This window comes from Tachypleus tridentatus, chromosome 5, assembly GCF_004210375.1.
Source record: "Tachypleus tridentatus isolate NWPU-2018 chromosome 5, ASM421037v1, whole genome shotgun sequence".
NCBI classification, from domain to species: Eukaryota; Metazoa; Arthropoda; class Merostomata; order Xiphosura; family Limulidae; genus Tachypleus; species Tachypleus tridentatus.
The window spans coordinates 22759674-22776035 of record NC_134829.1 but is presented as its reverse complement, the minus strand read 5'-3'; the positions used below and the strand labels follow the sequence as shown (position 1 = coordinate 22776035).

The following is a 16362-nucleotide window of genomic DNA, read 5'->3' as shown; positions in this document are numbered from 1 at the left end:
ACAGTCAGTTATTGTTGTCACGCAGCCTTCTATTGATGGCTTACGGACGACAGCAGGATCAAATTCTGTTAGAGCACTGAAAGAGCGCCAATGTGCTTGATTCAGCTTTCACCGGGGCACGCGAGCCAGGTGGCATAGTCCACGGTTAATCTCTCTCAAAATTATAGGGAAACTATCACTGCCTCGTATATTATTGTAAACCCTCAATGAAACATGGGAGAACAGTGAAGGGGAGCAAAGTGGGAGATAAATAACAGTAAAGGACTGACTAGGTGCATGAAAATAAGTGTAAGAACCAGTATTGAAAAGAAAAAGGTTGTGGTCAAAGAGCATGTGCTCGACGGAGCAATCCCTCCTATCAATATCGGCACTTCCTTAGAGGAGGTGATGTCCATTAAAGTCCCCTAGGATTAAAAACTGAAAGGGAAACTGTTCAGTGAGAGCATAAAGGTGTGATTGATCATAGATCTCTCCATGCGACAGGTAGAGAGAACAAACAGTGGTGATACGATTCAAGGAAACACGAATAGCTACGGCCTCCAAGGGTGTGTCGAGTGCCAAAGACAAGGTAAACACATGCTAATCAATCAACAGTACCACCTCTCCACATCTTTTTTTTTTCTTGTCTTTATTCGAAAGAGGTCTATCGACCTCCATGAATCCTGCCCTGGGTCGATTCGACAGGTATTTGCTGTTGGAAGAGGATTTCAGCGACATAGGACGTAAACGAATGATCGTTTTGCATCTTGGGGTGGCAGAAGAAGATGTACCTGAGGAACAAAGGATGTGGATCTTGGAATTTGCTAGAATGTATGTTAGAGGCAGAGATAGGTGTTCAAGTTGATACATCAATTTTTTAACCATGCAGGTCAAAAGACTTTTCATTTGATTTGATAACGATTCTTTTGGAGGCACAGAGAGATCCGTCTGCACTCCTACTGTAGTAGTGGAATGAAGTGCAGCAGCATACATCCGAGTTGAAGTGGCGAATAGACACTTTCGAGCCTCAGGGTAAGTAATGTTATGAATCGTTTTCAAATGATGCACCTTTTTTCCTTCCAACTTTTAGGGCACGAACGAAAGTAGTACGGGTGAGAGCCATTGAAAATGACGCAATGAGGGTCCATTTTACACTCGTAGGCATTATGGTCCTTACCACCACAACAAGCACACGTCAATAAACAACGACGTAACGTTTTCGAGTGACCCAACCTTTGACACTGGAAACATCTGAGACGATTTGAAATGTATGGTCATACCCTGCAATTAAGATAACATGCCTTGAAGGTGGAAGGTGGACGTGGTGATGTAAATGTCAGAATGAGGACACTGGTCAGTATAATAATTCCATCTTTGTATGTGGAGATACGCCTCGCTGCAGAAACTTTTTGGGTGGAGAAACCAGCGAGAATCTCCGACTTGGGGATGTTCTTCATGTCCTTCTCTATAATTACTCCTCGTGATGCAGTCAAAGCAGCATGAGGTGTAATCTCAATAGGGATATCCGCAATTGCCTTTGAATGCAAGTTCACTGTGTTAAGATGTGGATGTTTCCACCAATATGTCACCAGATCGAAACATCTTTACTGACTTTGGAAAGCCAGCAAGTCCCCCTAGACCATTCTAAATGAAAAAGAGAGACATTTGCCCTAAAAGTTTGTCTGAAAGAAAATGTAGCATAAGAAAATGAGATACAACAGGTGTTATAGTTGTTGAAGATTGCTACTCAGAATGTGTAAACAGTTTAGTCTAATGTACCAATGTTGAACAGTGAAAAGAAATTAATATTAATTAATTAATATATAATTAAGAAGTATGTAAATAATTTAGTCTAATGTATCAATATTGAAGTGTGTAGACCATTTAGCCTAATGTATCAATATCGAAGTGTGCAGAAAATTTTGTTTATTGTACCCTAATTGAAATGTGTTTTTCTTTTTTTTCTGTCATTTGACGTAGTGAGTGAGGTTACTTTATTTGTGACCCTGAACAAGGTATTTTTTTAGTGACACTAGCCACCCACCCTGAAACCCAGCTCAGCACGAAGTCTACTGGCTAACGACGCTATATATCTGGTTTTCGTACTCAGTAGTAGGAAGGTAGACCACGTTAGCTCATTGTTTGGTTTTGCCTTAAGAAGAACAACCAGTATATGATACAAAAATGAATTAAACTGAATGCAGTATTTTAGTTCACTGTTCCCAGTGCAAAATGGTTTGTTTCTTAAAGAATAAAAGAAATCCAAGTTAGAAAGAGCATTGAAGAAATAAAAATTTCAACAAGTTATTACAACTAACCAAGTGTAGCTTATCAACTGTTGTTAATAATTTTATACTTTAAGTGAACATATTTTTCAGTAACGCTTTTAAAAAAATGAAACTGACTGTTTTAGTTCAGTTTATTTCATTGTTTCAACTTAACCGAGAAACCCACACATTTTCAAATGAACCGTTTTATTGTTATTTGTTTCAATCAAGACAGATTGTAAATAAATCTAGGTTTCATGCTGCAGGTATTATAATAATATCTCTACATTATAAACTCAGAAAATTTACGGGAACACCTTTTTTGTTATTAATGTCGATTCGAGAAACTTCAGCTGCTCCGAGCTTCAGTTCAGGTTTCATATTTACGTTTCGACCGATGTCTTATCGGGACTTCTAATGATGAGTCATCGAAACGTTGAAATAAAATTTCTATCTGGAAAGGTTTTCTTGCTTTATGAAAGATATTTTTCGATTATTAAAATGGAATAAACCTGACTTCTAGATAAACGTAGAAGAACGCGTATCAAACCTCAGTATTATGATACTCAAAAGCAGTAACATTGAAAGTAATATACCATCAAATAAACTACACTGACAATGAAATAATTTTGATACATTTTGATCAAATATTTTTGATACATATACAGAAGATACTGTACAGAAGAAGTTAGAGTTAATGGTTTTAGAATAAAACTTCACGTTAATGTTTGTTTTGAATTTCACACAAAACTACTCGAGGGTTATCTTCGCTAGCCGTCCCTAATTTAGCAGTGTAAGACTAGAGGGAAGGCCACTAGTCATCACTACCCACCACCAAATCTTGGGCTACTCTTTTACCAACAAATAGTTGGATTGATCGTCACATTATAACTTCCCCACGGCTGAAAGGACACACATGTTTGGTGCAACCGGTATTGGAACCCGCTACTCTCCGATTAGGAGTCGAACGCCTTAACACGTTTGGCCATGCCGGGCCTGACGTTAATGTCTACTCGAAACTAACTATTTTTACCGATATTTTTCTTTCGATTTTTCACTTGCAAATTAAGAGCGTTATCTAGTGTTTAACGTGTCAAGGATGAGCATCGAAAGATTTATGGTTCAAGACTCTTGATACAAAAACTTGCTTCACACTTTGAAGACTATAAGAGTTGTTAAAAACCAACTGTTTCCTCAAATAGGATTTTTTGTTTGTTTTGAATTTTAAAAACCCAACGCTACTCGAGGGCTATCTGCTCTAATCGTCATTAATTTAGCAGTGTAAGACTAGAGGGAAGGCAACTAGTCATCTCTACCCACCGCCAACTCTTGGACTACTCTCTTACCAATTAATAATGGGATTGACCGTCACTTTATCACGCCCCCACGGCTGAAAGGGCGAGCATATGTGGTGCGACCCTGATCCTCAAATAAGAATAGCCTAAGAGCTGACGATTGTTACTGCTGAAAGTCAGGAATGGCTGTATGCCGAAGCTAGAACGACATTTTTAAGAAAACAGTTAAACAGAATGATAAAAAATTTAATTTTTCGCGTAAGATGTTATAGAAAGCTTGTGCCTACCTACAGTGTTCAAATATATATATATATGTATTTCATAGTCAATTTACAATCATATTGGTAACCAAAGGACTGTCTATGTGCGGGTGAAAGGTTAGTTTACGAGCTTACAAGGTTAAAATCTAAGGTTCGATTCTTTTCATATAGCACATCTATAACTTTGTAAGAGAACATAACAACGACAAGAAGTGAAAGGTTAAGGACTGTGTATCGTGATACCTGTTTATATTTAGATAGAATCAAGTAATTAAAAACTATTTATAGTAACTTTTCAACGAACCTTAACAATCCAAAATAATAGTTCGTTTGAATAGTTGAACACTTGAATTCCTCAGATTAACATGTACAGAAAAGTAAATGCACCTTTTAAGGTTTACCTGGCAAAAATAAGTGTATACAGAACACTTGAGACAAAATTTAGAAAAATGTAAATATACCGTGCTTACACATCTGTTCTATGCACGCCATGAAAGGGTATGATATTAAATAATCGCCCAAACGAGTGTTTCAATTTGAAAAGCAAGGAACAATAAATATATCACAAGTTATTGAAATACTGAAATCTGAAATATTTACTTCCACTTTTGATTAATTGTGTTTTCTTTGATGAACTGGATTTCTGCGTCCAATTTAATTGTTTAGTGTTCGTTGCTTTTTGAAACTGAAATACTCATTTGGACGATGAGTTAACAACATACACTTTTGTGATGCGTATGTGTGTTTTCTTTTAGCAAAGCTACATCAAGGTATCTGCTGTGTCCACCGAAGGGTATCGAACCCTTGATGTTAGCCTTGTAAATAGGAAGACTTATCGCTGTTGCAACGGGGGACACCGTGATGTGTATTTAAAACATCTGTAAATGGGGTATATTTTGTGTATTCAGGAATTCACGTGTTCAACTATTCAAACGAGTGATACGTATACCTGTGCAATCTGACTCTCAGATGATTACAATTATAAATGTACAATAGAGCTTTAAGTATGTAACTTACATGTAGAAGTTCCGTAATGGCTTTTAAAAACAAAAATTCGTATTTTCAATATCATATTTGGCTACTTTAAACTACGTTATGATAACACAGTAAGAAAAGCACGCGATTCTTCTGGATTTTTAGGGTTCTTTGAAATATTACTATTAATAGTTTTTAACTACTCAAGTCTATCCTAATATAAACAGTTATCACGGTACACAATTGTTAGCCTTTCACTTGTTGTCGTTGTTATGATTTTTGCAAAGTTACAGAGGGACTATGTTAGGAAAATCGAACCTTGGGTTTTTGCAGTGTAAGTTCCTAAACTTACCATTGACCCAAAGCGTGACAATGTGATTGTGAACTGAAATCATTCTAGCTACAAAATTTCGAGGCAGTCTAGGAAGACATACAGAAAAGAACAAACAAGAAACATTTCTTGAACTAAGACAAATTTTGACGTTTTCTCACTAAACAAAAAAATTATTGTGAATATAAGTGATAGTTTTGTTTACGGATAGAAAATCTTTAAATATCTCTTCTTTTAAAAATGATATACGTTTTTCACTTTTTTTTAGCTCTATTTGTAGCTTTATAATTAACTAAAAAAACAGGTTAAACATAAAGCTTCATAATGGGCGATCTGTGCCATGTCCATTACGGGAGCCTAGCGCGTAAGGCGTGCGACTCGTAATCCGAGGGTCGTGGGGTTCGCGCCCGCGTCGCGCTAAACATGCTCATCCTTTCAGCCGTGGGGGTGTATAATGTGACGGTGAATCCCACTATTAGTTGGTAAAAGAGTAGCCCAAGAGTTGGTTGTGGGTGGTGATGACTAGTGGCCTTCCCTCTAGTTTTACTCTGCTAAATTAGGGACGGGTAGCGCAGATAGTCCTCGTATAGCTCTGGGCGAAATTTAAAAAATAAAACAAACATTAAGTAACTGTTTAAAATAAAGTATTGACTAACCTGACAAACACAACTAACTAATAATTTCTGTAGTATTATCTTTTTATAAACTAAATGTTTGTAAATGTTAAAAGAGTTGTAAAACAATTGGTCTACATATACGTATATTGCGCATCAGTGTTCGCGCATAACTTCCTGAAAAATCCAATTACCACTAACTGTAGAACTCCGATCACCACTAGTGATGAAATGCTGGTAAACAGCCGATAACCATAAGTAGAGGAAAGCCATAAATGTTCTAATTAACATAAATGGAAAAGTGCCCTTGGAGGTCTTGTTTATTTGTTTTGAATTTTGTGCAAAGCTACACGAAGGCTATCTTCATCAGCCGTCCTTAATTTAGCAGTGTAAGACTAGGTGAAAGGCTTGGGCTACTTTTTACCAACAAATAGTGGGACTGAATGTCGCGTTATAACGTCCTCAAGCAGATTACGATTTGAACTTTCTAACCATCTGGCCATGGTGGCTCCCTTTGATAGTTGTCGGAAGATATCCAATCAGTATGAGTGGAGGGATTCCGGAAAAGATTTGATCGCCATGACTGGAAGACTACCTAAAAAGATCCAGTCACCAATAGCATGAAGAGATCCGAACACAACAATTGGAGAGATTTGAGAAAAATCTGATCATCACGGGTGGATGAATACTGTAAAGTTGGTTTTAAAAAGCATCTTCTTGTAGAATTATAGCTTTATTGAAAACAGTAGTAATTTCAAAGCAATACACATGTTTCTAATAAAACATAATTTTATCATATAATTACCATCATTGTATTGCAACGTCATCAACTTATATGAAAAGCGTTTATAAAGAGCCTATTAAAAATTATCTCTTTATGACAAGTGAAATAATAAGGAAGATTTTGTTCTTTTTTCAGTGAAACAGTACATGTGAGTGAACTGCCAAGGGACTTGATCTTAACGTAGTCTTGGGAACTGATAAACTTCATCTGTCATATTTGTGTGTTAAGAATACATGATTTAATCACCACAACGTCATAGCAACACTATATGTCAGGAGAGCATTACTGAAGAAGACTGTCACCAGGTGTCACTGAGACAGATCACTGTTAAACTTTTTGTTGTTGTTCAAATCTTATCGAAACATTTAGCAACGCACGAACATTTTCATATTAGATAGCTAGATCAGAGATCAGGTTAAAATTTTTATTTACCTTTATTTTTAAAGAAATTCTCTGCCATTAATCTGCCTCAGCTACAGCTTTAATTCAACCAATAAATACAATATAAAAATATGACGGTTTAATTTGCACATGAAATCATGACTGTCTTTTAGGCTCTTTAGAAACGTTAAGCACTTATCAATCATCGTCGTAATAATGTTATAAATACGTGTGAAGAGTAGATGGGTTTGTGATTGTTATTTCGTAAATATGGGAGTAATAAAGGTTATAATAAATGAAGTAATGTTTAACCAATTGTAAAAAACAATAACAAGTAAATAACAAACAAACTGAAGTGCTTATTCGATAATTGCTCACTTCTCTATAATTATAATTAACCTCCCCAGTAGACCAGTGATGAGTCTGAGGATTCACATCCGTTACAAACCTAGTTTAGATACCTGTTGTGGGCAGAGCACAGAGATCCCATTGTGTAGATTGTGCTTAATTCCAAATGAAAAATCAAATTTATAATTAGTTTCAACAATTATAAATTAAAACACTAAATAAAAGCCGATTTAGGTAGTATCACACACCGTTTAGTCTCAGTATAATGGTGAAGACTTATCTTTGACCTATGCATCCCAATATTATATCACTGATTAAAGGATTCCTAAGTAATTTATCCAGATTGAAAGCTGCCATATTGATATTTTAAATATCACAAACTTATTATAATTTTCAACCTTCCGAAAGATCATTTATTTTTCCAGTTAAACAACTAATACATATGATGTCATTCAGATTACACTTTAATAACTAATACATGTGATGTAATTCAGATGAAGTTTTGGGTGATAATTTATGATTTAAACTGGGTGACGTTATTCCATATGTTTTCGTTACTAACTTATCTATACACATATACAACATTGTGACCAAGTTTTAAATGGTTGCACAACCAATTGACTGTCCCCATCATATCAAACATGCTCGCCCTTTTAGATCTGAGGGCATTATAATGTGACGATCAATCCCAGTATTCGTTGGTAAAAAAAGTAGCCCAAACGTTAGCGGTTGTTGTAAGACTAGCTGCCTTCCTCTAGTCCCACACTGCTAAATTAGGGACGATTAACGCAGATAGCCCTCGTTTAGCTTTGCGTGAAATTCAAACCAAACCAAAACCAACTGACTGAAGAATTCGTACTAAAACATGTATGGTTTTGAAAAAGATGCTTATAGTTTTATAGACCATTTATTTCAAAATTGAAGTTCTTCTGTTATGGGACCTGGCATGGCCTGGTGGTTAAGATACTCGATTCGTGATATTCGGGTTACGAGTTCGTATATCGTTTCTAAATATGCTCTTTCTTTTAGCCGTGGAGGTGTTATAATTGTATGGCCAATCCCATTATTCATTAGTAAACAGTATCTCAATAGTACTATAGAAGATAGTGTTGAATATCTGCCTTCCCTCTGATCAACCAGTCACTAAGGAAGAATGACCACTGTATAGCTTTAAGTGAAGTTCATCAAAAAAACAAAGAAGGAAGATACAATTTGCAGATAACTGTATAATAGAGTTCGAAACTGTGCCTTAGACTCACATAATTTATCCAGGATTTAAAACGTATAAATAGAATAAAATACAGACACTGTCGAGTGCACCGGAATTGGAGAGATGATAATATAAAACAATTAAATAAAATTAAATCACTTTCATTAGCAAAGAAAACAGAAGTGGAGAGATGACATAGTAAAATAAATAAATAAAATTAAATCACTTTCATAAGCAAATGAGTCAGAAGTGGAGTGATGGTATAGTAAAATAAATATATAAAATTAAATCACTTTCATTAGCGAATGAGTCAGAAGTGGAGTGATGGTATAGTAAAATAAATATATAAAATTAAATCACTTTCATTAGCGAATGAGCCAGAAATGGAGAGTTGGCATAGCAAAATATATAAATAATATTAAATCACTTTAATTAACAAATAAACCAGAAGAGGAGAGATGGCATAGTAAAATAAATAAATTAAATAAAATCACATTCATTGGCGAATGAACCTGGACTAGAGAGATGACATGGTAAAATAAATAAATAAAATCAAATCACATTCATTGGCGAATGAACCTGGACTAGAGAGATGACATGGTAAAATAAATAAATAAAATCAAATCTCATTCATTGGCGAATGAATCGGGAGTGGAGAGATGGCATAGGAAAATAAATAAATAAAATCACATTCATTAGCAAATGAACCGTGAGTGTAGAGATGGCAGAGTAAAACAGGCCGCTGAAAGTTATTCTAAGCCCAGGGGTAATCATGTACATATGGGCTCCCATAATATTAGTTAACTGTAAAATGCAATTTCTCGAGAATTTTTTATTGCAAAGTTTTTAATATACTCTAAAATGTTAATTGGGCGGGCTTTTGTACGTGCTTCCTGATAACTATACTTATTGGGAGTCCTGTTATATAATATATAAATTAAATTAAATTACATCCATTAGTAAATGAACCAGGATTGGAGCAATGCTATTGCATTACTTCAGATTCAATACATGAGGGAAAAACTACAAAATTTTAATTAATCCCCAAAATGCAGCATAAAATTAAATATGTGTGTGTAGAATCCAGTTTTGTTAAAGTAACTGTAGAACATCGTATTTAGTAACAGGGATTCCAGTGTTTTGTAATATTTCATTCATTAGAGAGGACATAAATTTAGGGATATTATACGATAATAGGCTTAGGGTGGTGGATCTAAGAAAGAGACAAACAATGAAAAAGAAGTCATAGATCAAATCCTTTTCATGCCAAGATGGCGCATAGGATCTGGTGCTGAATTTCGTATGAGAAAAGAAACATGGAACCAACGTCTTAAATGAAACTTTTAGTTTGTAATACAGTTCAAAGAGAGTAACAGAACGTGGGCGTCTAACCAATGGGGCCGAGAGGCTTTGAATATATTTTAACAAAACGTTTTCTTGTCTCGATCCTCGCCAGTTCTTCCTTCCACCCCTCTTTCCACTTTTTTAGCAGCTCAAGAGTAAGAGGTTTTACATCAATCAGGAATTTTCAGTCTTGAAGTTAAAGTCCAGCTTAATAGACTGAAAAAACAGCCTTGAAATCAGTATGTGACAGTTAAAGAAAAGTATTGGAGAATATATAAATGTATAAAGAGGAATTCTGTATATCGATATGATCGAACATAAGAGACACTTTATACGTAAATGTATAACTTAATAAATGTCGCTTTTGTGTTTCTTCATTTTAGGCAGTCTATTGTTAACTTTTAAGCAGCGTATTATCCACTCTTAGGCAGTCTATTTTCAACTTCTTGAATTCTGATTAAAATAGCGCTGTAAGTAAAATTTCGTGTTGTGTTTATTACAGTCTATGTTAACGGGCGTATTCACAAATACTTTACCTTGAATGAATAAGATCATACCTCAAGTTAGTATTGTTTTAACATTCCTTCTGATTACCAGTAGTTACTCCGTTTCATGCTATTCAGTTTTTAATCTTTCTTTTAGTTAGTTTGTCTGTTTGTTTTGAGTTTCGACCAAAGCTATACGAGGGCTGTATGTGCTAACCGTTCCTAATTTAGCAGTGTAAGACTAGTAATACCAATTAATAGTGGGACTGACTGTCACATTATAACATTCCCGCGGCTGAAAGGGCGAGAAAATTTGGTGTGACGGAGATTCGAACCCGCGACCTTAAGATTGCGGATCAAGCGCCTTAACCACGTGGTCATTATGAGCCGTTCTTTTAGTTTCTTCCAACATGACTATACGCGCTCGCTATACAACGTTAAAATGCAATTCCAGTATAGTTACATGAATAACTCGGAAATTCATTACTGACAAGACCTCCTCTTGTTCACCTCAAACAATGTGGTTACCAGGTTCAACTAAGCAAATTTCAAATCCACGACCACTCTGACCTCGTGTTCACCTCGGAAACATTTAATTGACCTGTTAACATGATTACATGTTCAGTTTAGCAAAGTTTATATTAACAACCAACATGCTCTCGTTTTCACCTCAGATATATTTACTTGACCTATCAACGTGGTTATGCATTCGGCGTAGTAAAGTTAATTCACCATCATCATGAACTTGTATTCACCTGAGACACATGCACGTGACCTGCCAACATGGCCACCAACATGATCACGTGCTCTCTTTACAAGCATTTAATTTCACCACCATCACGGTCTCTCGTTAACCACAACATTTGAATCTGTAACACCAATATGAGAGCGTATTACCCTGAACAACATTTGTACTGACGTGTACATGACTGTTTGTTACTCACAGCAACATTCATGTTCATAACCACGTGTACTTCTTAACAGTAATAACTGTTAGCATGACTTCGAGAACACATTTGTATAATTCTTTTCTTCAAAACAATTCATTAACAAATTTCACGAACTGGTAATAATAGCGTTTGCTCTTATTTCAATAACTCAAGATTTATAAAAAAAACACTCATTTTTAAATATGTAGAAGTTAAAACACAAACTGCGAGATTATTTCGTTAGTTCTATATAACTGAATTGTTTTACCGTTTCTAAAATGTTCTCTTTCAATCTAAGTAATACTGTAGACAGGTAAATAGAGCAGACAAGTAGGAACGGACAAGTGGGATACGTAGCTCGACTGATTATTGTTTAGAAGACAACGACATAAACCTTGCTTCTCAGTGTCTGAGGTTCTTAACTCCACTTGATCAAACATTTTGTGGTGCCACCTCCGCCCTACCTACAGGATCCAACCTTGAACTAGTTTTTAGTAGAAAACCTTGACTGAATAATGATTACCTACAAGGTATTGTAAACTGTAATTGTCATTTGTTTCTTTTTTTATTTGATCTTACTTTCCACTGACGTCAGCTGGATAGGTTTTCTGCGTTCCCTACAAATGAAATTTTTGAATCAAATTTAACAACAACACGTGGGAATAATAAAAAAGAGTTTAAATAGAAGAGCTAAACCTTTCTTCGGCCATCCCACACTCTACAACGTTAAACTGTTGAAATAGTTACTCTACGATTAACGAACATTCAAACTGAATAGCCACGTACGGTTTAGTAACGTCATATCTCTCCAAAACTGTAGAGACAACATTAAAATGTTTCTCAAATGCGTATAAATTAGATTTATAAATTATAAAGTTATTGCCCATCACACAATAGTGATACTAATGGTCTACCCCACCAGACTGACAATGATGCAGTCCAACTTCAACTCTATAAGATTAGTAGCAGTTGGAAACGGTCTTGGTAATAACTCAAGAAATAAAGGACCATCAGGAAAGCCTTATTCTCATTCGTTGAAACAGCGATTTTTATAGGCTCATTTATTTGTGGCTGAAAATACTATTAAGAGCGGGAATTCCTATATGATGATTTAACAGATTTTAATCGCGATAAATTGTTACTTCCTAATTATATAATTATTTCTAACTTTATGTCATGATCTGCCTTATAATTAGCACCAAGGACAGTCCAGGGCTTGGTGTGTTGGACTGTGCATCTGAGATTTCACTCTGCACTTTACTTAAGAGTGACAGTGAAATCCGTCTGACGATATTAGCCTGAGATTTAGAAGTGAGATAGAGTTGCTCATCTGCCCTTCCTCTAGTATATTTATTTGTTTCTTTGTTTTGAATTTTGAGCAAAGCTACACTAGGAGTATCTGAGCTAATATTTCCTACTTTAGCAGTGTGAGACTAGGAGGAAGGTAGGTAGTCATCACCACCCACCGCCAACTCTTGGGATACTCTTTTACCAACGAATAGTCGGGTTGATAGTCACATTGTAACGCCCCCACCTCTGAAAGGGCGAGCATGTTTGGTGAGACAAGAATTTCAAAAATTATAAAGAAAAACATTATAATGGTTCTGAGATATTTAGAAACTTCTAATGAAAATAAAAACTTTCACTTAATATAGGTTTAATCATCTTTATCATTCTATCAAATCAGCACATGATAAAGAGAAGGTTTAAAATTCCTGAGTAGGTTGACATGATTAATGAATAACAGGCTCTAACATCCTTCAAAATCAGCACGTGACAGGTTCTAACATTTTTTGATAGCTGCATATAATCGATGGAAAACTATCTTCATTTACTGGCCATGATTCATGTTTAATAGGTTTTAAGTCTCATCAGTTCCTTCACATGATACAGGCCCGGCATTGCCAAGCTTGTTAAGGCGTGCGACTCTGAGGGTCGCGGGTTCCCATCCTCGTTGCGCCAAACATGTTCGCCTTTTCAGCCGTGGGGGCGTTATAACGTAACGATCAATCCCATTATTCGTTGGTAAAAGAGTAACCCAAGAGTTGGCGGTGGGTGGTGATGACTAGCTGCCTTCCCTCTAGTCTTCCACTACTAAATTAGGAACGGCTCGGTGCAGTGGGCTAACAACCTGCTCACTTAAATACCTGTTGAAGAATCCGCAAGCGATTGCGGCCCTATGTTCCTTGATGGAATTTAATGGTGAGAACTAAACTAACTAATAAAAAAAGCATAGGATTCTCCTGGATTCTTACAGTTCTTTGAAAAGTTACTAGTAATAGTTTTTAATCACTTAACTCTATCTTAATATAAACAGTTATCACGATACACAATCGTTAGCCTTTTACTTTTTGTCTTTGTAAGGTTCTTTTGCAAAGTTACAAAGAGGCTATCTGAAGAGAATCGGACCTTGGGTTTCTGTATTGTAAGCTAAACAAATTGTCATTGATCCACAAGGAGGCAGTTTTTGGACACTAATACGACTGCGAACTGAGGTCATTCCAATATTAAAGTTTAAGAAGCAGTCCAGAAAGATATACAGAATGGAAAAACTTTTTAAAGTGAGACAAATTTTGAATTATTCACACAAAATCAAATTGTGAAAATATTAAAAAACCTCTTTTTTAAACACTATAATGTGTTTCACCAGTTCTTTTTATTTCGGTATAATAACACAAAACATTAGAAAATGATATAATCAACGTTTATGTCTGTTTTCTTAAAGTGTTGGTATGTTTTGAATTTTGCGCAAAGCTACACATCCCCTCAGTGTCATATCGGTATGAGAGATGACTTACAACGCAAGTTTTGGATCAAAAACCGCTTTTTAGCGCTGTGTTACTAGGATATGTTGTTGTAATGAAGAACAGGACACCATATAATACTCTTTACTTTAACCTTGAAGTTTTAAGCACCTTAACCTAACACGAGCCTAAATTCCTTTGTTTGGTGTTTGTGTTTCACAAAGCTCACATCATTATAGCAAGTAAAACACAAACATCTCTCATTGTCAGACCAGTCTGTTGCAGTTGTTAAGTAATCTAATGTGAACAGTTGAGCTTTTGTTGTCATTATGACGCGTGACATAAACATCTGCGTACGTTATTCCCAGAAGTAATTATTGTCCATACAGAAACGAATTCAAGCTATAAAATGTGGAGTATTTTCTCTCAACTTATGCACTTCGTAGCACTAGAAAACAGAATACACTTAATCATCGAGAATGAAGATTTGGGTGGTTCTAGCATTACTCTAATAATCACCGTAATTCCACCGACTACAGGTAATAAATACACACGTCGTATACTGAATTTTTGAAATTAGAATGTTTAAGTCATTTCTTTTCATTTTTTCCAAATATATACAGTATGCAAATCAAATATTTCTGTAGCGCCACTGTTTGTTTATTCATATCCTTGACGGCTTGTTTGTTTCTTTTAGAATTTTTGCAAAACTACACGCGGGCCACCTGACTTAGCCTTTCCTAATTTACCAGTGTAAGACTAGAGGGAAGGCACTTACTCATCACTGCCCACCACCTTCTATTTATCTCTTATATACCAACGAATAGCGGAATTCACCGTTAAATTATAACGTCCCCGTGCCTGAAAGGGCGAGCATGTTTAGTGTGACAGGTATTCCAACCCGTTACCTTTTAGATTACTTGGCGATCGCCTTAATCACTTGACAATGCCGGCCGTACACGCTTTAAAACAGTTACTTAGTATAATACTAATTATGTATTATGTGTGGGTGTTTATTTTATAAGTGACTTGACTTAAAATTGTTTTTAGAACAAATAACCACATGAAGAAATCTAGTATTTGTCCAGTTATAATGCTACATTTATATACATACAGTTGAATACTGTAGCTAGTCCCACACGCTCAATCACATCCAAAGCGGGGAGACAGTAACTTTAAGTTTTATTCTGGAGAATGATGAAGATATATGTTTTTTCATCAGAAAATTGCATTAAATTTCAGAATGGCAGAAGGAATAGCCTTCAAACTTACAAGTGAAATTAATTAGCTACAGCTTCTCCTGCACAAGAAAAGATTAATTTAAAATCTATAATAAAGGTTCATATTTTATAGTTAATATAGTTTATATGATTGAATGTTATTTTCAAAGTTTTTGTTTTCTGAAGTTATATATGTGTTTGTATTGTTTTCTTTATCTAGAACTCAGGTTTCGCCATCAACGTTGGAGAAATAACGTTAGCAGAGAACCTGTACCTTTTCAGGCACCACCAATCGTCTTTGGCTATACCACACGTCATTTAGTGAAGAAAATAAATAGAAAAGCTAAACTGAAGCTCAGAGCAGCTGAATCGACATCAGCTACAGATAACGTATAACGTTTCTAGTTTCTTTAAATGTTAGACTTAACCGATAAACGTAACAGTAAACTTTCTGAGTTTATTATGTAGTGAAATAAAAAAAATGAGATATATAATCTTGATTTCTTTGTGATCTGTCTTTAGTGAAGTAAATAACAATAAAAAGTTGCCCCTAAAAATATATGTGGTTCTCTGATAAACTGAAATATTCAAATGGATTGAACTAAAGTAATGCAATCAGTATCGTTTTCTCAACCTGTTACTGAAAAATATGTTCAACCAAATCTGTTTACAAAGTTCTATATCAGTACATTAGAGTAACTTGTATACACACATTTATACCGGTATATTAGACTAAATTCATTACATACATTTATATAAGTACGTAAGACGAAATGCTTTACACACTTCTGTATCGGTACATCAGGCAAAACCTTTCTTTCAATACATTGGACAAATTGTTTACGCACCTCTATTTTGGTACATTGGTCTAAATTGTTTAAACACTTCTATATTTGTGCATTAAACAAATCATTCACACACGTGTATATCAGTGCCTTGGACTAACTTGTTGCAACATGTCTATATCGCAGCATAGAACAAATTCTTTACACACTTCTATATCGTTGCAATAGACTCAATTGTTTACACACTTCTATATCGCTGTAAAGGATAGGTTCTTTACACACTTTCACATCGGTACATTGAATTAAATTGTTTAAACATTTCTAAATCGGTGCATTCCACAAATTCATTGAAGACTTATACATTGGTACTTTAGATTAAATTGTTACAGACTTTTACATCGCTACTTTAAA

The 16362-nt window shown here is 35.3% G+C and overlaps 1 long non-coding RNA gene across 1 annotated transcript; it reads left to right on the top strand.

The window, feature by feature from the left end:
- Positions 1-14357: 14357 nt before the first annotated feature.
- On the top strand, positions 14358-15686 carry LOC143250245 (uncharacterized). The gene is made up of 2 exons (XR_013028104.1): positions 14358-14485; positions 15387-15686. It is a non-coding gene; the product is annotated as an uncharacterized LOC143250245 (long non-coding RNA).
- Positions 15687-16362: the final 676 nt, after the last annotated feature.